Genomic DNA, 23,626 nt, shown 5'->3' on the forward strand with positions numbered 1-23,626 from the left:
GTAGCATGCAAAATAGAATCTCTATCTTGGGAGCAATGAATTTTTGCCAAAATAGTTTTGAGCTGTGCACCCAGTAGAGGTCTCTTCGCTGGAATTCGATGTACATGTTCAATAGAGGTGAAAGTATTTCTTTCCCCACTGCTCCCTTAATCCGCTCTTCCAAGAAAAACACCACGTTATCTCCGTTTACCCCCTCAGGAAATCCTATAGATCTAATATTACACCACCTTGATCTATCCTCAAAATCCTGAATTTTAGTCCTCATCCACTTTCTGTCCTTACTTTATTAATATATTTACTTATTTCCTTGACTTTCCCCTCTACTCTTTGAATTTGCTCTTCCATATTTACCACCCTTTCTTGTATTTTGCTAAGTTTATCTCTTATGGGCATAATATCATTAGAAACTTGGTTACTTTTATCTACTTAGACCAGAATCTTTTCCAGCAGTCCAGGGGAAGGTCCTTCCTCAGCCTCAATCTCTCTACCCCCATCCCCTGACTCCAACACTGCATAGCGAGACCCCAGAGATAAATGGGGGTTTGTGGCCAGGGATTTCTCTCTAGCATTTCTATTCCTGGTGTATGTGCTAACAGAAGGGGATTTTAAAAATGTGTCCAATTTCTCCATTTTTGTAGCTCCCCCTCCTGACCTTTGTGGATCTACTTTGGGAGCCATACACATTCGTCCCAAATTACTTACGGGCAAAGTAATTGTTTTACTTTCTGGATAGGAACCATGAAGTTCCCAGTCTATAAACTTAGAACAGGACAGCCATATTAGTCTGCCAGTACTCCGGATAAGCTAGTTATATTACCTTATAATTGTGTTCTACCTACTAAAGACCACCCCAAGTTGATCCCAAAATGATATACACTTAACAATTCAAGAGGCACAAGGAAAAAAAATCATAACATGCACAAACAATATCAAGACAGAACTAAGTTCAATATTCTTCGTCAAGGCTTAAATAAAACTATATTAAATACTTGAATCCTCTGACTCGTCCTTTTACGGAAAGTTGTTTGGGAGCTTCTTGATGAAACATGCTTAACATTCAAGGTGGAGTATGCTGATAGTCCAGAATGTTTAATCCAATTTTCTCCCAGCTATCAAGTTCTGACGCTGGCATACATATGTGCTGCACACTGCCGTTTTCAGAATGGTTTATCAACAGGTTAAGATCTCTCTATCGGTGGCCGAATCATTTGCAGGCTCTGAATCCACGCCCCCCTCTGCACATCGGCATCATCCGGCACATCTGCACTCCCGCCTGCCATCCACAGCCTCCGCCTGCACGCTACGGAAGGCAGGTGTTATGATTCGGCTAGCCTTCAGCGAAGGATTGGCGTGGACCATGTCGGTGGACCGGTTCTAGGGTTGCTACTGGTATTCACCAGAGCCCGCCGCAAAGCGGGATGGTCTTGCTGCGGCGGTAGCAACCAGGTCGTATCCACCGGCAACGGCTCAACCTCGCTGACTGCTGAGAAGGCGTGGGACAGAAGGACTAGACAGAGGCAAGGTCAGACGTAGCAGAAGGTCGGGGCAGGCGGCAAGGTTCGTAGTCAATGGCGATAGCAGAAGATCTGGAACACAGGCTTTGGACAACACTAAACGCTTTCTCTGGCACAAGGCAACAAGATCCGGCAAGGAAGGGAAGGGGAAGTGAGGTTATATGGACAGGGAGCAGGTGGAAGCTAATTAGACTGATTGGGCCAGGCACTGGTTGGTGCACTGGCCCTTTAAATCTTAGAGAGCTGGCGCGCGCGCGCCCTAGAGAGCTGAGCCGCGCGCTCCAGAACGTCACAGCCGGGGACCGGGACGGGTAAGTGGCTTGGGATGCGATTCGCGAGCGGGCGCGTCCCGCTATGCGAATCGCATTCCCATCGTGAATGTCAGTGCAGCGCTCACGGTCAGCGGGTCTGACCGGGGCGCTGCAGAGAGGAAAACGCCGCAAGCGCTTCGGGGAGGAGCAGGGACCCGGAGCGCTCGGCGTAACAATACCCCCCCCCCCCTTAGGTCTCCCCCTCTTTTTGTCTCCTTGTCCCTTCAAATGAGACGAGAACATAGGGGACGCCTCTTGAGTTTTTTTCCGGAACCAAAAAAAGTCCTGGGTAGCTACATCAGCGGCAGGTAAACCGGAAGAAGTGCGAATGGGGAGGAGGGACAGAGGGTGAAGCTTGTCACGGGGCAGAGTGTCACCAGGAAGGGGGCTATGAGGAGCAGATGTGAGGCATCGTTTGTGACAAGCAGGACCCCAATTCTTGATCTCCCCGGTGGTCCAGTCAAGGGTAGGAGAATGGCATTGGAGCCATGGCAGACCGAGGAGGACTTCAGAGGTGCAGTTGGGCAAAACAAAAAATTCAATTTTTTCGTGATGCAGTCCAATGCTCATAAGCAGGGGTTCTGTGCAGTAACGCACAGTGCAGTCCAATTTTGCTCCGTTGACGGAAGAAATGTAGAGCGGCTTGACGAGACGGGTCACTGGGATGCTGAACCTATTGACAAAAGAGGCCAGAATAAAATTTCCAGCAGAACCAGAGTCCAAGAAGGCCACGGCTGAGAAGGAGGAGTTGGCAGAAGGAGAAATCCGGACGGGTACAGTGAGACGTAGAGAAGCAGAATTCACACCAAGGGATGCCACTCCCATTTGAACAGGGTACGTGCGTGCGTTTCCCAGACGTGGAGGACGAATAAGGCAATCCACTAAGAAATGTTCGGTACTAGCGCAGTACAGACATAATTTTTTATCTCTGTGGCGAGTCCCCTCTTCATGGGTCAGGCGAGACCAATCCACTTGCATAGCCTCCTCGGCGGGAGGCACAGGGGTAGATTGCAAAGGATACTGGGAGAGAGGTGCCCAGAGATCAAGGTCCTTTTCCTGGAGGAGCTCCTGGTGTCTTTCAGAAAAATGCTTGTCGATGCGGGTTTCCAGAAGGATAAGTTCTGACAGGTTAGCTGGAATTTCTCGTGCGGCCAGTACATCTTTGATGTTGCTGGATAGGCCTTTTTTAAAGGTCGCGCAGAGGGCCTCGTTGTTCCAAGATAATTCAGAGGCGAGGGTACGAAATTGGATGGCGTATTCGCCTACTGAAGAAATACCCTGGACCAGGTTCAGCAGAGCAGTCTCGGCAGAAGAAGCTCGGGCTGGTTCCTCGAAGACACTACGGACATCAGCGAAGAAGGACTGGACTGAGGCTGTGGCAGGATCATTGCGGTCCCAGAGCGGTGTGGCCCAAGACAAGGCCTTTCCAGACAGAAGACTAACTACGAACGCCACCTTAGACCGTTCTGTAGGAAATTGGTCCGACAACTATATGTAGGGAACATTGAGACAGGAAACCACGGCAGAGTCTAGAGTCCCCATCAATTTTGTCTGGCAGGGACAAGCGGAGGCTAGGAGCGGCCACTCGCTGCGGAGGAGGTGCAGGAGCTGGCAGAGGAGATGGTTGCTGCTGTAGCAGTGGCAGAAGTTGCTGTAACATGGCGGTCAACTGCGACAGCTGCTGTCCTTGTTGGGCAATTTGCTGAGATTGCTGGGCGACCACCGTGGGTTGGTCAGCAAGACTTGGCAGCGGCACCTCAGCGGGATCCATCGCTGGATCTACTGTTATGATTCGGCTAACTGGATGTGGATCCTCTGTGTCAGCGAGGGATTGGCGTGGACCGTGTCGGTGGACCGGTTTTAGGGTTGCTAATGGTATTCACCAGAGCCCGCCGCAAAGCGGGATGGTCTTGCTGCGGCGGTAGGAACCAGGTCGTATCCACCGGCAACGGCTCAACCTCGCTGACTGCTGAGAAGGCGTGGGACAGAAGGACTAGACAGAGGCAAGGTCAGACGTAGCAGAAGGTCGGGGCAGGCGGCAAGGTTCGTAGTCAATGGCGATAGCAGAAGATCTGGAACACAGGCTTTGGACAACACTAAACGCTTTCTCTGGCGCAAGGCAACAAGATCCGGCAAGGAAGGGAAGGGGAAGTGAGGTTATATGGACAGGGAGCAGGTGGAAGCTAATTAGACTGATTGGGCCAGGCACCAATCATTGGTGCACTGGCCCTTTAAATCTTAGAGAGCTGGTGCGCGCGCACCCTAGAGAGCGGAGCCGCGCGCGCCAGAACGTGACAGCCGGGGACCAGGATGGGTAAGTGGCTTGGGATGCGATTCGCGAGCGGGCGCGTCCCGCTATGTGAATCGCATCCCCATCGTGAATGTCAGTGCAGCGCTCCCGGTCAGCGGGTCTGACCGGGGCGCTGAAGAGTGGAAAACGCCGCGAGCGCTCCGGGGAGGAGCAGGGACCCGGAGCGCTCGGCGTAACAGCAGGTATGTTATGCTGCGTTCGTAATGGTATGGGAGGATTACAACACCAAGACAGTTTATTAAGCTTGTGGGTTATTTAGTTTGGAGAAAAGACCCCAACTTAAGTGGTTCATATGTGCTTGTATCCTGCATTGGCTGTATTCCCTTCATGTTTGAATTAGACCCTATCATGTGGTAGTGCCAGTATAGCTATTTTTTTTTATTATTATTATTTTTTTTTTTTGCTCGGCAGAATACAGACATCTTTGCAGCAGTACTGACAGGAGAAGAGGTGTTAGGCAGGTCAGAGGTCAGAGAAGTAAAGTCATAAAGTAAATGACTGTGCTGACTGGCACAGAGTGAACAAGAACTGGGAGAATTTTAAGCCCTCCCTTTTCATTTGTTAGGGTAGTTTACGTAATTGCCACAATTTGTAACTTCCTATGTTATCCAACATCACATTTTAAAAATAAATAATTTTAATTATTCATTATAAAGATTGGTTTTACTAATCATATATAAGTCCAGGGACATCTAGCTTCAAGCCCCCACTATCCTGCTTCCCTGGGCAGTTATAATTTATTGTTTTAATACAGAAAAAGGTAGGTACATAAGTAGCCTATATAATAGATCTCACATTGGTAACTAATGCATTGACACACAATTCATATCATACTCCTGTACCACAATGATCTTTCTTATCTTGCCTTTAATATCCTGTCCAAAGTAGACACAAAAACATCTTCAGGCAACTCAATTATAAAGCTGTTCTCCAAGGAGCATTACCCATACTGAAAATAGCTTACAGCAGTTAGTTTAAATTATAAGCAAGATCATGAAGTTTTTTATTCTAGAAATCTAGTCTAGTGTATAAATTGAATGGAACTCACATTGTCACTTAAGACATATAAATTTAACAGCTGATAGCATAATTTCTATTAAACATAGGACCTTCTAGACTCGATATTATGTATCCTTTACCTACATTTTTTTAATGCGCCAGTAAAAGTGATAAAGAATGTGTCATGTCTGGTTACACTTTTTGTTAATACAAATTCTAAGTATTTCAAATGATTAAAAATATTACCATGTAAGTACCATACTGGTCTTTTTAAGGCTTCAGTCTGCTGCTGGACTTTGCTTATAAATATAGCTTTCTGTCTGCTTTGCCTTATATATTTCTCTGATCTCCTGTGGTTATGTTACCCTATCTGTTTGTAACTACTGTCACGATGCCGGCTGGCAGGTAGTGGATCCTCTGTGCCAGAGAGGGATTGGCGTGGACCGTGCTAGAGGATCGGTTCTAAGTCACTACTGGTTTTCACCAGAGCCCGCCGCAAAGCGGGATGGTCTTGCTGCGGCGGTAGTGACCAGGTCGTATCCCCTAGCAACGGCTCAACCTCTCTGGCTGCTGAAGATAGGCGCGGTACAAGGGAGTAGACAGAAGCAAGGTCGGACGTAGCAGAAGGTCGGGGCAGGCAGCAAGGATCGTAGTCAGGGGCAACGGCAGAAGGTCTGGAATCACAGGCAAGGAACACACAAGGAACGCTTTCACTGGCACTAGGGCAACAAGATCCGGCGAGGGAGTGAAGGGGAAGTGAGGTGATATAGGGAAGTGCACAGGTGTAAACACTAATTGGAACCACTGCACCAATCAGCGGTGCAGTGGCCCTTTAAATCGCAAAGACCCGGCGCGCGCGCGCCCTAGGGAGCGGGGCCGCGCGCGCCGGGACAGAACTGACGGGGAGCGAGTAAGGTACGGGAGCCGGGGTGCGCATCGCGAGCGGGCGCTACCCGCATCGCGAATCGCATCCCGGCCGGAGGTAGTAACGCAGCGCCCCGGGTCCGTGGAACCGACCGGGGCGCTGCAGTGAGGGAAGTGTAGCGAGCGCTCCGGGGAGGAGCGGGGACCCGGAGCGCTCGGCGTAACAGTACCCCCCCCCTTGGGTCTCCCCCTCTTCTTGGGGCCTGAGAACCTGAGGATCAGACTTTTGTCCAGGATATTGTCCTCAGGTTCCCAGGACCTCTCTTCTGGACCACAACCCTCCCAATCCACTAAAAAAAAAGTTCTTCCCCTGACCTTTTTAGAGGCCAAAATCTCTTTGACAGAGAAGATGTCCGAGGAGCCGGAAACAGGAGTGGGAGGAACAGATTTAGGAGAAAAACGGTTGAGGATGAGAGGTTTAAGAAGAGAGACGTGAAAGGCATTAGGGATACGAAGAGAAGGAGGAAGAAGAAGTTTGTAAGAGACAGGATTAATTTGACACAAAACTTTAAAAGGACCAAGATAGCGTGGTCCCAACTTATAGCTCGGGACACGGAAACGGACATATTTAGCGGAGAGCCATACCTTGTCTCCAGGGGAAAAAATGGGAGGAGCTCTTCTTTTCTTATCTGCGAATCTCTTCATGCGAGAAGAAGCCTGTAAGAGAGAATTTTGGGTCTCTTTCCATATGGTGGAAAGATCACGAGAAATTTCATCCACAGCGGGCAGACCAGAGGGCAAGGGGGTAGGGAGGGGGGGAAGAGGGTGACGGCCGTACACCACGAAAAACGGAGATTTGGAGGAAGATTCAGAGATTCTGAAATTATACGAGAATTCGGCCCAAGGTAGAAGATCTGCCCAGTCATCCTGGCGGGAGGAAACAAAATGTCGTAAATAGTCACCCAAGATCTGGTTAATTCTCTCTACTTGTCCATTGGATTGAGGATGGTATGCAGAAGAAAAATTTAATTTAATCTTGAGTTGTTTACAGAGAGCCCTCCAGAATTTAGACACAAATTGGACGCCTCTATCCGAGACGATCTGTGTAGGCAACCCGTGAAGACGAAAAATGTGTACAAAAAATTGTTTAGCCAACTGAGGCGCTGAAGGAAGACCAGGAAGAGGGATGAAATGTGCCATTTTGGAGAATCGATCAACGACCACCCAAATAACAGTGTTGCCATGGGATGGGGGTAAGTCAGTAATAAAATCCATACCAATCAGAGACCAAGGTTGTTCGGGGACAGGTAGAGGATGAAGAAAACCAGCGGGCTTCTGGCGAGGAGTCTTATCCCGGGCACAGATAGTGCAGGCTCGCACAAAGTCCACCACATCAGTCTCTAGAGTCGGCCACCAATAGAAGCGAGAGATGAGTTGCACAGATTTCTTGATGCCCGCATGACCTGCGAGATGGGAGGAGTGACCCCATTTGAGGATCCCAAGGCGTTGGCGTGGAGAAACAAAGGTCTTTCCTGGAGGAGTTTGCCTGATGGAGGCTGGAGAAGTGGAAATCAGGCAGTCAGGAGGAATGATGTGTTGAGGAGAGAGTTCAATTTCAGAGGCATCTGAGGAACGAGAGAGAGCATCGGCCCTAATGTTTTTATCAGCAGGCCGAAAGTGAATTTCAAAATTAAATCGGGCAAAGAACAGAGACCACCTGGCCTGACGAGGATTCAGCCGTTGGGCAGACTGGAGGTAGGAGAGGTTCTTGTGATCGGTGTAAATAATAACTGGAAATCTTGATCCCTCCAGCAGATGCCTCCATTCCTCAAGTGCTAATTTAATGGCTAGAAGCTCTCGATCCCCGATGGAGTAGTTCCTCTCCGCCGGAGAGAAGGTCCTGGAAAAAAAACCACAAGTAACAGCATGCCCGGAAGAGTTTTTTTGTAGAAGGACAGCTCCAGCTCCCACTGAGGAGGCATCAACCTCCAATAGGAAGGGTTTAGATGGGTCAGGTCTGGAGAGCACGGGAGCCGAAGAAAAGGCAGACTTGAGTCGTTTAAAGGCGTCTTCCGCTTGAGGAGGCCAAGACTTGGGATCGGCATTTTTTTTTGTTAAAGCCACAATAGGAGCCACAATGGTAGAAAAATGTGGAATAAATTGCCTGTAATAATTGGCGAACCCCAAAAAACGTTGGATGGCACGGAGTCCGGAGGGGCGTGGCCAATCTAAGACGGCAGAGAGTTTATCTGGGTCCATTTGTAGTCCCTGGCCAGAGACCAAGTATCCTAGAAAAGGAAGAGATTGGCATTCAAACAGACATTTCTCTATTTTGGCATAGAGTTGATTATCACGAAGTCTCTGAAGAACCATACGGACATGCTGGCGGTGTTCTTCAAGATTGGCAGAAAAAATCAGGATATCGTCCAGATATACAACAACACAGGAGTATAGTAGATCACGAAAAATTTCATTAACAAAGTCTTGGAAGACGGCAGGGGCGTTGCATAGACCAAAGGGCATGACCAGATACTCAAAGTGTCCATCTCTGGTGTTAAATGCCGTTTTCCATTCATCCCCCTCTCTGATGCGGATGAGATTATAAGCACCTCTTAAGTCCAGTTTGGTAAAAATATGGGCACCTTGGAGACGATCAAAGAGTTCAGAGATGAGGGGTAGGGGGTAGCGGTTCTTAACCGTGATTTTATTAAGACCGCGGTAGTCAATGCAAGGACGTAGAGAGCCATCTTTTTTGGACACAAAGAAAAATCCGGCTCCGGCAGGAGAGGAGGATTTACGGATAAAGCCCTTTTTTAAATTTTCTTGGACGTATTCAGACATGGCAAGAGTCTCTGGGACGGACAGAGGATAGATTCTGCCCCGGGGTGGAGTAGTGCCCGGGAGGAGGTCAATGGGACAATCATAAGGCCTGTGAGGAGGTAGAGTCTCAGCTTGTTTTTTGCAAAAAACGTCCGCAAAGTCCATATAGGCCTTAGGGAGACCGGTTACATGAGGAAGCACAGGGACACGGCAAGGTTTACTGGGAACCGGTTTTAAGCAGTCCTTGGAACAAGAGGGCCCCCAACTCTTGATCTCCCCAGTGGACCAATCCAGGATTGGGGAATGGAGTTGAAGCCAGGGAAGTCCAAGAAGGATTTCAGAAGTGCAATTGGGGAGGACCAACAGTTCAATCCTCTCGTGATGAGATCCGATGCACATTAGAAGGGGCTCCGTGCGGAAACGTATAGTACAGTCCAATCTTTCATTGTTTACACAATTGATGTAGAGGGGTCTGGCGAGACTGGTCACCGGGATGTTGAACCTGTTGACTAGAGAGGCTAAGATGAAATTTCCTGCAGATCCAGAGTCCAGGAAGGCCACAGCAGAGAAGGAGAAGGCAGAGGCAGACATCCGCACAGGCACAGTAAGACGTGGAGAAGCAGAGTAGACATCAAGGACTGTCTCACCTTTGTGCGGAGTCAGCGGACGTCTTTCCAGGCGGGGAGGACGGATAGGACAATCCTTCAGGAAGTGTTCGGTACTAGCACAGTACAGGCAGAGATTCTCCATGCGGCGTCGTGTCCTCTCTTGGGGTGTCAGGCGAGACCGGTCGACCTGCATAGCCTCCACGGCGGGAGGCACAGGAACAGATTGCAGGGGACCAGAGGAGAGAGGAGCCGGGGAGAAAAAACGCCTCGTGCGAACAGAGTCCATATCCTGGCGGAGCTCCTGACGCCGTTCGGAAAAACGCATGTCAATGCGAGTGGCAAGATGGATGAGTTCATGTAGGTTAGCAGGGATTTCTCGTGCGGCCAGAACATCTTTAATGTTGCTGGATAGGCCTTTTTTAAAGGTCGCGCAGAGTGCCTCATTATTCCAGGATAATTCTGAAGCAAGGGTACGGAACTGTACGGCATACTCGCCAACGGAAGAATTACCCTGGACCAGGTTCAACAGGGCAGTCTCAGCAGAAGAGGCTCGGGCAGGTTCCTCAAAGACACTTCGAATTTCCGAGAAGAAGGAGTGTACAGAGGCAGTGACGGGGTCATTGCGGTCCCAGAGCGGTGTGGCCCAAGCCAGGGCTTTTCCAGACAGCAGGCTGACTACGAAAGCCACCTTAGACCTTTCAGTGGGGAACTGGTCCGACATCATCTCCAAGTGTAATGAACATTGGGAAAGAAAGCCACGGCAAAACTTAGAGTCCCCATCAAATTTATCCGGCAAGGATAGTCGTATTCCAGAAGCGGCCACTCGCTGCGGAGGAGGTACAGGAGCTGGCGGAGGAGATGATTGCTGGAGCTGTGGTAGTAACTGTTGTAGCATAACAGTCAGTTGAGACAGCTGTTGGCCTTGTTGCGCAATCTGTTGTGACTGCTGGGCGACCACCGTGGTGAGGTCAGCGACAACTGGCAGAGGAACTTCAGCGGGATCCATGGCCGGATCTACTGTCACGATGCCGGCTGGCAGGTAGTGGATCCTCTGTGCCAGAGAGGGATTGGCGTGGACCGTGCTAGAGGATCGGTTCTAAGTCACTACTGGTTTTCACCAGAGCCCGCCGCAAAGCGGGATGGTCTTGCTGCGGCGGTAGTGACCAGGTCGTATCCCCTAGCAACGGCTCAACCTCTCTGGCTGCTGAAGATAGGCGCGGTACAAGGGAGTAGACAGAAGCAAGGTCGGACGTAGCAGAAGGTCGGGGCAGGCAGCAAGGATCGTAGTCAGGGGCAACGGCAGAAGGTCTGGAATCACAGGCAAGGAACACACAAGGAACGCTTTCACTGGCACTAGGGCAACAAGATCCGGCGAGGGAGTGAAGGGGAAGTGAGGTGATATAGGGAAGTGCACAGGTGTAAACACTAATTGGAACCACTGCACCAATCAGCGGTGCAGTGGCCCTTTAAATCGCAAAGACCCGGCGCGCGCGCGCCCTAGGGAGCGGGGCCGCGCGCGCCGGGACAGAACTGACGGGGAGCGAGTAAGGTACGGGAGCCGGGGTGCGCATCGCGAGCGGGCGCTACCCGCATCGCGAATCGCATCCCGGCCGGAGGTAGTAACGCAGCGCCCCGGGTCCGTGGAACCGACCGGGGCGCTGCAGTGAGGGAAGTGTAGCGAGCGCTCCGGGGAGGAGCGGGGACCCGGAGCGCTCGGCGTAACAACTACTTTGCAATCCTGCTATTACTTAGTATACTGGTTCCATGTATTTTTTAGCTCATAACCTTTTGTATCCTGACTTGTGTTCCTGACCTCTTAATGTTCCATTTATTGTTTTGACCCAGATGCCCCTACACATTACACAGCTGAGGGACTGACATCTAGTAGTAGAGCTTCTACTTAGAGCGGCTTTGCAAGTAGGCAGGAAAGGGGTTTCTGGAATAAGCTCCGACCTCACTTTTCCCTCTCCTAAGTGATGTTTCATGACAGAAAGTTTATATACATATATGCTCACAAGTGCATATTTTTTTGCTGCAGATCTGCTGCAGAATTTGCTGCCCATTGACTTTAATGAAGATTGGACTAAGTCTTGTGCATCGTCCACAAAATGTCACTTTTATGGAAACTACAGGAGGATAACTATAATATCCTTGCTGGTATAGGGCTCCGGCCTTCTGCATAGGATCTTTTCTCAAACCTCTGATCAATGTTAGTGATAATAGGTATTGTGGTCTACATCTGGTGGTCTTGTCCATCCATGTCCATTCATTCACCAGTTCTGGGAAAAACTGTAGATTGCCATTACTTGATATCTTGCCTTTTAATGCTTCACATGGACACACTACTGTTTCTTTATCCTTTGTACTTTTCTTTCTATGGATTTGCATTTTGTACATCTTCTACTTTTTTTAAATGTCCCACAAAAATATGTAAAAAAAAAATGACCTATAAAAGGTATATTTATGTCTTTGTTTAGGTTTATATAATCAAATATCTTACTTTTTTCTGTGTTTTTCTTGCAGTGTTAGTTGCCATTTAAACTGATTGTCATAAAAAATGGTCAACAACATGTCTGTAATCAACTGCTTAATGAATGTCTGAAGATCATGTGTCAGAGGTCACCAAGATGGCTGCCCAAAACCATGTGGTCAGCATAGACTCAAAATGGTAAATGACCCTTCATGTACCATAAAAATATTAATAAAAAGCTATCAAAAAGTCTCAACAAAACAAAAATGGTACCAATAAAAACTACAGACCACAGAGCAAAAAATGAGCCCTCATATAGCCCTGTACGCAGAAAAATAAATAAAACCTACATAAATAGGGTATCTGTAACTGTATAGACCTACAGATTAAAGGTTAGGTGTCATTTTTACCGAAAAGTCCACTGCCTAGAAACAGAAGCCCTAAAAACTTACAAAATGGCATGTTTTTTTTTTTTTTTCATTTCGTCCCACAAATATTTTTTTTTGTTTTGATGCAGATTATGTTTTAAAATAAGTTGTGTCATTAAAAAGAACAATTGGCACAAAAAACAAGCCCTTATATGGGTCTTTAAGTGCAAAATTGAACGCGTTATGATTTCTAGAAGATAAGGAGGAAAAAATGAAAGTGCAAAACGAAAATGTTTTGAGTCCTTAAGGTGAAAATGGGCTGAGTCCTTAAGGGGTTAAGAATGTATGGGCATTGACTAGTAGAGATGAGCGAACTTTTCAAAAATTCGATTCGGCCGATTCGAAAAGTTTGTTTCGATCCAAATTTTTTCGTGGCGAATCTATATTAAAAAAGGCTATTTCTAGCCTACATACAGCCTCTATAGGGGTATAGAACACTTTGCTGTGTTCTAAAATGCATATGGAGTGTGCTGGGCTAGTGAAATAATACTGTTATTCAGAATAACATGCAGATTACCGGCATCACTTTTAGAATCACTGCCGCACAGCAGCACAATTACAGAGCCTGGGGGTGGCATGAGTGTCAGGAGACCATGTAGTGACTGAATGACAGCGTGGAGGTGTTGGCAGCATGAGGAGACCATTTAGTGGCTGAATGGCACAGCGTTGAGGTGTTGGCAGCATGAGGACACCATATAGTGGCTGAATGACACAGCTTGGATGAGTCTGAAGCATGAGGACACCATATAGTGGCTCAATGACACAGAATGGAGGTGTTGGCAGCATGAGGACACCTTATAGTGGCTTAATGACACAGCATGGACATGTTGGCAGCATGAGGACACCATATAGTGGCTGAATGACACAGCTTGGATGAGGCTGAAGCATGAGGACACCATATAGTGGCTGAATGACACAGAATGGAGGTGTTGGCAGCATGAGGACACCATATAGTAGCTGAATGGCACAGTGTGGAGGTGTTGGCAGCATGTGGACACCATATAGTGGCTGAATGACACAGCTTGGATAAAGCTGAAGCATGAGGACACCTTATAGTGGCTGAATGACACAGCATGGAGGTGTTGTCAGCATGAGGAGACCATATAGTGGCTTAATGACACAGCATGGACATGTTGGCAGCATGAGGACACCATATAGTGGCTGAATGACACAGCTTGGATGAGGCTGAAGCATGAGGACACCATATAGTGGCTGAATGACACAGAATGGAGGTAGTGGCTGAATGACACAGCCTGGGGTTGGCTGATGCCCGAGTACACACCAGGGCTTCACAATCCCTCCCAAAAAACACCACAATTTTAGAAATTTTTGAAAAAGATTTTGGATAGCGGGTGCTACCTATGAGAAATTTTTTAATTACCAGACCCAGGCCCCACAGCGGCATCAGCAACCCATATATTGCCTAAATGACACAGCCTGGAGTTGGCTGATGCACGAGTACACACCAGGGCTTCACAATCCCTCCAAAAAAAACACACAATTTTAGAAATTTTTTTAAAAGATTTTGGATAGCGGGTGCTACCTATGAGAAAATTTGAAATTACCAGACCCAGGCCCCACAGCGGCATCAGTAACCCATATATTGCCTGAATGACACAGCCTGGAGTTGGCTGATGCACGAGTACACACCAGGGCTTCACAATCCCTCAAAAAAAAACACAACAATTTTAGAAATTTTTGAAAAAGATTTTGGATAGCGGGTGCTACCCATGAGAAAATTTGAAATTAACAGACCCAGGCCCAGCAGCATTTTTTTATTTTAAATTTAACCCCTTAAGGACCGTTTTTTTTTTCCGTTTTTGCATTTTCGTTTTTTGCTCCTTGCCTTTAAAGAATCATAACTCTTTCAATTTTGCACCTAAAATTAAAAAAAAAAAACGCCGTTTTGTAACTTTTGGGGGCTTCCGTTTCTACGTAGTACATTTTTCGGTAAAAATGACACCTTATCTTTATTCTGTAGGTCCATACGATTAAAATGATACCCTACTTATATAGGTTTGATTTTGTCGGACTTCTGGAAAAAATCATAACTACATGCAGGAAAATTACGTTTAAAATTGTCATCTTCTGACCCCTATAACTTTTTTATTTTTCCGTGTATGGGGCAGTATGAGGGCTCATTTTTTGCGCCGTGATCTGAAGTTTTTAACGGTATAATTTTTGCATTGATAGGACTTATTGATCGCTTTTTATTCATTTTTAAATTATATAAAAAGTGACCAAAAAAGCACTATTTTGGACTTTGGAATTTTTTTGCGCGCACGACATTGACCGAGCGGTTTAATTAATGATATATTTTTATATTTCGGACATTTCCGCACGCGGTGATACCATATATGTTTATTTTTATTTACACTGTGTTTTTTTTTATTGGAAAAGGGGGGTGATTCAAACTTTTAATAGGGGAGGAGTTAAACGATCTTTATTCACTTTTTTTTTCACTTTTTTTTTGCAGTGTTATAGGTCCCATAGGGACCTATAACACTGCACACACTGATCTTCATCATTGATCACTGGTTTCTCATAGGAAACCAGTGATCGACGATTCTGCCGCATGACTGCTCATGACTGGATCTCAGGCACTGAGCAGTCATTCGGCGATTGGACAGCGAGGAGGCAGGTAGGGGCCCTCCCGCTGTCCCGTAAGCTGTTCGGGATGCCGCGATTAGCCGCTGCTATCCCGAACACCCCGACTGAGCTAGCCGGCAACTTTCACTTTCGCTTGTAGCCACGCGGCTCAGCTCTGAGCGCGCGGCTAAAGGGTTAATAGCGTGCGGCGCCGCGATCGGTGCTGCGTGCTATTAGAGGCGGGTCCCAGCTTCACTATGATGCCAGGCCCGCCGTGATATGACGCGGGGTTACTGTGTAACCCCGCGTTATATCAGGAGAACAGGACCAAGGACGTACCGGTACGTCCTTGGTCCTTAAGGGGTTAAAACAACCTTTGTGTGTCCCAGACCCCAGCATGTGGGTACGAAGGACTAAATCCAACAAGCCCAGACAGGGCTCATGTGGCCGTGAGATTTAGGCGAAACGTCTCCATTGCCCTGGCCGGCCATTGTTTCCAAGACTTCTCGCCAAGGCTAACCATGTGAAGAACAGCGTGATACCGCCATGACCGGCACACATGGAAAGGCCACTGAGACTTGTCCGGGCAGTGGAGGCTTAAGACACAGAGGAGGATGTGGAGGCGGAGTAGCACACTGTCGCAGGACCAATGGGCTGATAGAGTGTAGCAGGAAGCAGCATTAAGTACACACCAGGGCTTCAGAATCCCAAAGAAAAAACAACCATTTTTAAAATAATTTTAAGAATATTTAGGACAGCGTGTGCTACCTATATGTTGCATGAATGACACACCCTGGAGTTGGCTGATGCATGAGTACACACTAGGGCTTCACAATCCCTCCAAAAAAACACAATAATTGTAGAAATTTATGAAGAAGACTTATGGATAGCGGGTGCTACCTATGAGAAAATTTGAAATTCCCAGACCCAGACCCAGCAGCGCCATCAGTAAACCATATATTGCCTGAATGACACAGGCTGGAGTTGGCTGATGCATGAGTACGCACCAAAGCTTCACAATCCCTAATAAAAAAGGCAAACATTTTTGATGAAAAATGTTAACGAAAATTTAGGACAGCGAGTGCTCTCTATATATTACCAGAATGACGCAGCCTGGAGTTGGCTGCAGCATGAGGAGACCATTGAAATGTGTGATTTTTTTATTTGAAATTTAGATCAAAATTTGTGTCCCGGATCCAGCCGTATGGGTACAAAGGACCTAATCTCACAAGCACCCACAGGGCTCATGTGGCCGTAAGATGTAGGCGCAACGTCTCCATAGCCCTGACCGGCCATTTTTGATTTTTGTATCTTTGTTTAAGAACAAGCGCATATCCAAGAGTCGAGAAGACGGTGGACCACCAAAAGACATTCTTCTATAAAATCATTTTTTAAGAAATAAAGAAGTACAGTTCATCCCTCTGCGTATTTTTTTGGAAAATTTTACTTGAAAAATCACACGCAACAATCGTTCAATGGTGTAATGGTTATTATTGTGGAAAATTCAAGTTTATTACTGTGATAATTATCAGAAAATTTGAAAAAAAAAAACACTACCCATGAGTGTTTAATAACCCCATACATTGCACTATAAATGTTGACATTTTTATTAAGCATGTATATGTGTATTTCAAAAATCCTAAAATTAAGGGCCCAAGCCCAGAAGCATCAGGGAGTCAAGTACTTCCTGAAAGACACAGGAGCAGTCAGGAGTAGGCATCAGCAGTACCCAAGAGGCTTTAACCCCTTAAGGACCAAGGGCGTACAGGTACGCCTTTGCTCCCTGGTACTTAAGGACCAAGGGCGTACCTGTACGCCCGTGGGAATTTCGGTCCCCGCCGCGCGCCGGGCGGGGATCGCGCCGGGGTGACTGCTGATATCTATCAGCAGGCACTCCGCGCAAATGCCCAGGGGGGTCATTAGACCCCCCCCATGTCGGCGATCGGCGCAAATCGCAAGTGAATTCACACTTGCGATTTGCGCCGATTCCGGGTCATACGGGTCTATGGTGACCCGGTGACCCGGAATAGAAGGGGGATCGCGGGTGTCCTAGACACCCACGATCCCCCTGTAGCGATAGGAGTGAGGTGGCAGAGTTGCCACCCCTCCTATCTCTGCTATTGGTGGTCTAGACGCGACCACCAATAGCAGATTGGGGGCGGAGGGGTTTACTTTCGGTTTCCCCGTCCTGCCCACCCACAATAGGCGGGGCAGAACGGGGAAACCGACAGGGACCGGCGCCGAAGATCCACTTACCCATCGGCGACGGCAGCGGCGACGATCAGCGGCGGCAGCGGGCGACGATCGGCGGAAGAAGAGGACCGCGACACAGCTCCCTGGATCCAAAGGAAGCCGGTGAGTTACTTAGCAACATCTGGAGGGCTACAGTCTGAGACCACTATAGTGGTCTCTAAACTGTAACCCTCCAGATGTTGCAAAACTACAACTCCCAGCATGCCCAGAGAGCTGTTTAGGCTTGCTGGGAGTTGCAGTTTTGCAACAGCTGGAGGTCTACAGTTTGAGACCACTGCAAAGTGATCTCTATACTGTGCACCTCCAGATCTTGCAAAACTACAACTCCCAGCATGCCCAGACAGCAGTTTGCTGTCTGGGCATGCTGGGAGTTGTAGTTTTGCAACATCTGGAGGTCCACAGTTTGGAGACCACTATGCAGTGGTCTCTAAACTATAGGTCTACAGATGTTGCAAAACTGCAACTCCCAGCAAGCCTAAACAGCAAACAGCTGTCTCTGGGAGTTGTAGTTGCGATCCCTCCAGCTGTTGCATAACTACATCTCCCAGCATGCCTTTCGGCGATCAGTACATGCTGGGAGTTGAAGTTTTGCAACAGCTGGAGGCACACTGGTTGGAAAATACTGAGTTAGGTAACAGAACCTAACTGAAGGTTTTCCAACCAGTGTGCCTCCAGCTGTTGCAAAAGTACAACTCCCAGCATGCACGGTCTGTCAGTACATGCTAGGAGTTGTAGTTTTGAAACAGCTGGAGGTTTGCCCCCCCATGTGAACGTACAGGGTACATTCACACTGGCGGGTTTACAGTAAGTTTTCTGCTTCAAGTTTGGGCTGTGGCAAATTTTTCACCGCAGCGCAAACTCCTAGCGGTAAATTCACTGTAAACGCCCGCCAGTGTGAATGTACCCTAAAAACACTACACTACACTTACACATAATAAAGAGTAAAACACAACATATACACCCCCTTACACTGTCCCCCTAATAAAAAATAAAAAACGTATTGTACGGCAGTGTTTCCAAAACAGAGCCTCCAGCTGTTGCAAAACAACAACTCCCAGCATTTCCGGACAGCCACTGACTGTCCAGGCATGCTGGGAGTTTAGCAACAGCTGGAGGCACCCTGTTTGGGAATCACTGGCATAGAATACCCCTATGTCCACCCCTGTGCAATCCCTAATCTAGTCCTCAAATGCGCATGGCGCTCTCTCACTTCAGAGCCCTGTCGTATTTCAAGGAAACAGTTTAGTGCCACATATGTGGTATCTCCGTACTCAGGAGAAATTGCGTTACTAATTTTGGGGGCTTTTTTTTCCTTTTACCCCTTATGAAAAAGAAAAGTTGGGGTCTACACCAGCCTGTTAGTGTAAAAAAAATTTTTTTTTACACTAACATGCTGGTGTTGTCCTTTACTTTTTATTTTCACGGGAGGTAAAAGGAAAAAAAGACCCCCAAAATTTGTAACGCAATTTCTCCTGGGTACTGAGATACCCCATATGTGGGCGTAAAATGCTCTGTGGGCGCACAACAAGGCTCAGGAGTGAGAGCGCACCATGTACATTTGAGGCCTAAATTGGTGATTTGCACAGGGGTGACTGATTTTACAGTGGTTCTGACATAAACACAAAACAATAAATACAGACATGTGACCCCATTTTGGAAACGACACCCCTCACGGAACGTAACAAGGGGTATAGTGAGCCTGAACACCCCACAAATGTTTGACAAATTTTCATTAAAGTTGGATGGGAAAGTGAAAAAAATAATTTTTTTTCACTAAAATGCTGGTGTCACCCTAAATTTTTCATTTTCACAAGGGAAAATAAAAAAAAGCCCCCCAAAATTTGTAACCCAATTTCTTCTGAGTAAGAGCATACCCCATATGTGGATGTAAAGTGCTCTATGGGTGCACTACAATGCTCAGAAAAGAAGGAGCGCCATTGGGATTTTGAAGAGAAAATTTGTCCGGAATTGAAGGCCACTTGTGTTTACAAAGCCCCCATGGTACCAGAACAATGGACCACCCCCATATGTGACCCCATTTTGGAAACTACACCCCTCATGTAATGTAATAAGGGGCGCAGTGAGCATTTACGCCCCACAGGTGTCTGACAGATTTTTGGAACAGTGATCCGTGAAAATGAAAAATGTAATTTTCCATTTGCACAGCCCACTGTCCCAAAGATCTGTCAAACGCCAGTGGGGTGTAAATGCTCACTGCACCACTTATTAAATTCTGTGAGGGGTGTAGTTTCCAAAATGGGGTCACATGTGGGGGGGGGGGGTCCACTGTTCTGGCACCACGGGGGGCTTTGTAAATGCACATGGCCCCTGACTACCATTCCAAACGAATTCTCTTTCCAAAAGCTCAATGGTGCTCCTCCTCTTCTGAGCATTGTAGTTCGCACGTAGTGCACTTCAGGTACACTTATGGGGTACCTCCATACTCAGAAGAGATGGGGTTACAAATTTTTGGGGGTATTTTCTGCTATTAACCCTTGCAAAAATGTGAAATTTGGGGGGAAACACACATTTTAGTGAAAAAAATATATATATTTTTTTACCTATGCAAAAGTCGTGAAACCCGTGTGGGGTATTAAGGCTCACTTTATTCCTTGTTACGTTCCTCAAGGGGTCTAGTTTCCAAAATGGTATGCCATGTGTTTTTTTTTTTTTGCTGTTCTGGCACCATAGGGGCTTCCTAAATGCGACATGCCCACCGAGCAAAATTTGCTCTCAAAAAGTCAAATATCACTCCTTCTCTTCGGAGCATTGTAGTTCGCCCGTAATGCACTTCATGCCAACTTATGGGGTACCTCCATACTCAGAAGAGATGGGGTTACAAATTTTGGGGGGTATTTTCTGCTATTAACCCTTGCAAAAATGTGACATTTGGGGGGAAACACATTTTAGTGGAAAAAAAATATATATTTTTTTACATATGCAAAAGTCGTGAAACACCTGTGGGGTATTAAGGCTCACTTTATTCCTTGTTACATTCCCCAAGGGGTCTAGTTTCCAAAATGGTATGCTATGTGGGTTATTTTTGCTGTTCTGGCACCATAGGGGCTTCCTAAATGCAACATGCCCCCCAAAAACCATTTTTGAAAAACGTACTCTCCAAAATCCCCTTGTCGCTCCTTCGCTTCTGAGCCCTCTACTGCGCCCGCCGAACACTTTATATAGACATTTGAGGTATGTGCTTACTCGAGAGAAATTGGGCTACAAATATAAGCATACATTTTCTCCTTTTACCCCTTGTAAAAATTAAAAAATTGGGTTTACAAGAACATGCGAGTGTAAAAAATAAAGATTGTGAATTTTCTCCTTCACTTTGCTGTTATTCCTGTGAAACACCTAAAGGGTTAAAACACTTACTGATTGTCATTTTGAATACTTTGGGGGGTGTAGTTTTTATAATGGGGTCATTTGTGGGGTATTTCTAATGGGAAGACCCTTCAAATCCACTTCAAACCTGAACTGGTTTCTGATAAAAAACGAGGTTCAAAATTTTGTGAAAAATTGGAAAATTGCTGCTGAACTTTGAAGCCCTCTGGTGTCTTCCAAAAGTAAAAACACGTCAATTTTATGATGCAAACATAAAGAAGACATATTGGAAATGTGAATAAAATAAAAAAATATTTTGAATATCCATTTTCCTTACAAGCAGAGAGCTTCAAAGTTAGAAAAATGCAAAATTTTCAAATTTTTCATCACATTTTGGGATTTTTCACCAAGAAAGGATGCAAGTTACCACAAAATTTTACCACTATGTTAAAGTAGAATATGTCACGAAAAAACAATCTCGGAATCAGATTGATAACTAAAAGCATTACAGAGTTATTAATGTTTAAAGTGACAGTGGTCAGATGTGCAAAAAACGCTTTGGTCCTAAGGTGTAAAATGGCCTGGTCCTTAAGGGGTTAATAACCCCTTACATTGCACGATCACTCGCAAGATCGAGCAATAACAGGTGTGTTATGCCCTCATATGTCCGGGGCTGCACGCGCGCTACACTGAACGGACAATTATTTGCCAGGAAAGAAGAATCACAACTAAGCGCCGGTCATAAGCACGGGTTCATTAAGTCCCTGCCCTTTGTACACACCGCATGTCTCTACTACCGAGGAGGAGGCCCTAGCAGAGCGCCGAGAATTTAAATATCATTGTTAAAATTAGTAATAAGCATGTATTAGCTACTGCTAAACTTCCAAAAATGTAAGGCCCAAGGCCTGAGGCATCAGGAAGGCAATTATTTCCTGAAAGACACAGAATGAGTCAGGAGCAGTCATTTGCAGTACCCAAGAGGGTTTCATAACCAACCCCTTACATTTAAAGATCAATGTTGAAATTTGCATTAAACATGTATTTAGCTACTGCAAAACATCCAAAAATTGAAAGCCCAAGGCCTGAGGCATCAGGGAGGCAAGTAGTTCCCGAAAGACACAGAATGAGTAAGGAGCAGTCATTCGCAGTACCCAAGAGGGTTTCATAACCATCCCCTTACATTTAAAAGTCAATGTTGAAATTTGCATTAAACATGTATTTAGCTACTGCTAAACATCCAAAAATTGAAGGCCCAAGACCTGAGGCATCAGGGAGGCAATAGTTCCCAAAAGACACAGAATGAGTTAGAAGCAGTCATTCTCAGTACCCAAGAGGGTATCATAACCATCCCCTTACATTTAAAAGTCAATGTTGAAATTTGCATTAAGCATGTATTTAGCTACTGCTAAACATCCAAAAATTGAAGGCCCAAGGCCTGAGGGATCAGGGAGGCAAGTAGTTCCCGAAAGACACAGAATGAGTCAGGAGCATTCATTCACAGTACCTAAGAGGGTTTCATAACCATCCCCTTACATTTAAAAGTCAATGTGGAAATTTGCATTAAGCATGTATTTAGCTACTGCTAAACATCCAAAAATTGAAGGCCCAAGGTCTGAGGGCAGGGAGGCAAGTAGTTCCTGAAAGACACAGAATGAGAATGGAGCAGGCATTCGCAGTACCCAAGAGAGTTTCATAACCCTAATTGATAACCCAAAAGGGTTTCATAACCAACCATAATTGGTTGGTCTACAGCATATATTTAGCTACTGCTAAACATCCAAAAATTAAAGGCCCAAGGCCAGAAGCATCAGTGAGGCTAGTAGTTCCTGAAAGACACAGGATGAGCCAGGAGCAGGCAATCCCAGTACCCAAGAGGGTTTCCTAACTAACCCCTTTCATTTAACGATGAATGTTGAAATTTGCATTAAGCATGTATTTAGCTACTGCTAAACATCCAAAAATTAAAGGCCCAAGGCCAGAAGCATCAGTGAGGCAAGTAGTTCCTGAAAGACACAGGACGAGCCGGGAGCAGGCAATCACAGTACCAAAGAGGGTTCCATAACCCTAATTGATAACCCAAGAGGGTTTCATAACCAACCATAATTGGTTGGTCTACACAATCTACTCTGAGGCATCTGGCATTGGTGGCTGGAAATCCTGGCTTATCCATCCCTGATTCATCTTGACAAACGTCAGTCTCTCCACATTTTTAGTGGACAGACGAGTTCTCTTTGGGGTGACTATGGCCCCGGCCACACTAAAAACCCGCTCTGATGGCACACTACTGGCCGGGCAGGACAACTTTTCCAGGGCAAACTCTGCTAGTTGTGGCCATAAATCAAGTTTGGCTGCCCAGAAGTCCAGCAGATCTTCAATGGTTGTCGGCATGGCCATGTCAAGGTAAGCAACCACCTGCTGGTTCAGGTCCTGCTCCATGTCTACCTGCCGCTGATGAGTTGCTTCACTATGCGGGTGAAGAAAGCTACTCATCAGCGACTGTAGACTCAGGCTGCTGCTGATTGAGCTGGTACTGCTCCTCCCACCCCTCCCCTCCCCAGCAGCCATGGCAGTGGAAGGTGAGCGCAGAGGGCCCCCCAAGTCAGACTTGCAAGTGGATGGACCATGTGGCCGATAGGCATCAGCTAACTGACTACGTAGAATGTCTCTGTAGTAGGTCAGTTTGTCCTCCCTCTCAGTGGGTGTAAAAAAGGCCCCCATTTTGGACTGCATACTGCCACAGTGTGTCTTGGTCCTCTGTCTCAACTTTCTCATAACCCTCCAGCTCCTCTGGCTGCTCCTGCTCCTCCTCTCCTGTCCGAAGACTAGAAACACGGACCATCTCATCCAACCTAAACTGTGCTCTGTTCTGCCCCTCATCATCCTCCTCCTCCAGTTCAGCCCCCACAGGGCTCATGTAGCCTTGAGATGTAGGCGCAACGTCTCCATTGCCGTGACCAGCAATGGTTTCAATCATTTGTTGTAGGAAATGTAGGAGTGGAATTACGTCGTTCATGGCGTAATCCAGGCGACTGACAAATATGTGGCTTCCTCAAAGGGCCTCAGCAAACGGCAGGTGTCACGTATGAGCTGCCACTGGTTCACATTGAAGTTACACAGGGGAGTACTCCTATCTGC

The sequence above is a fragment of the Hyla sarda genome, chromosome 7 (genome assembly GCF_029499605.1).
Source record: "Hyla sarda isolate aHylSar1 chromosome 7, aHylSar1.hap1, whole genome shotgun sequence".
Lineage (NCBI taxonomy): Eukaryota > Metazoa > Chordata > Amphibia > Anura > Hylidae > Hyla > Hyla sarda.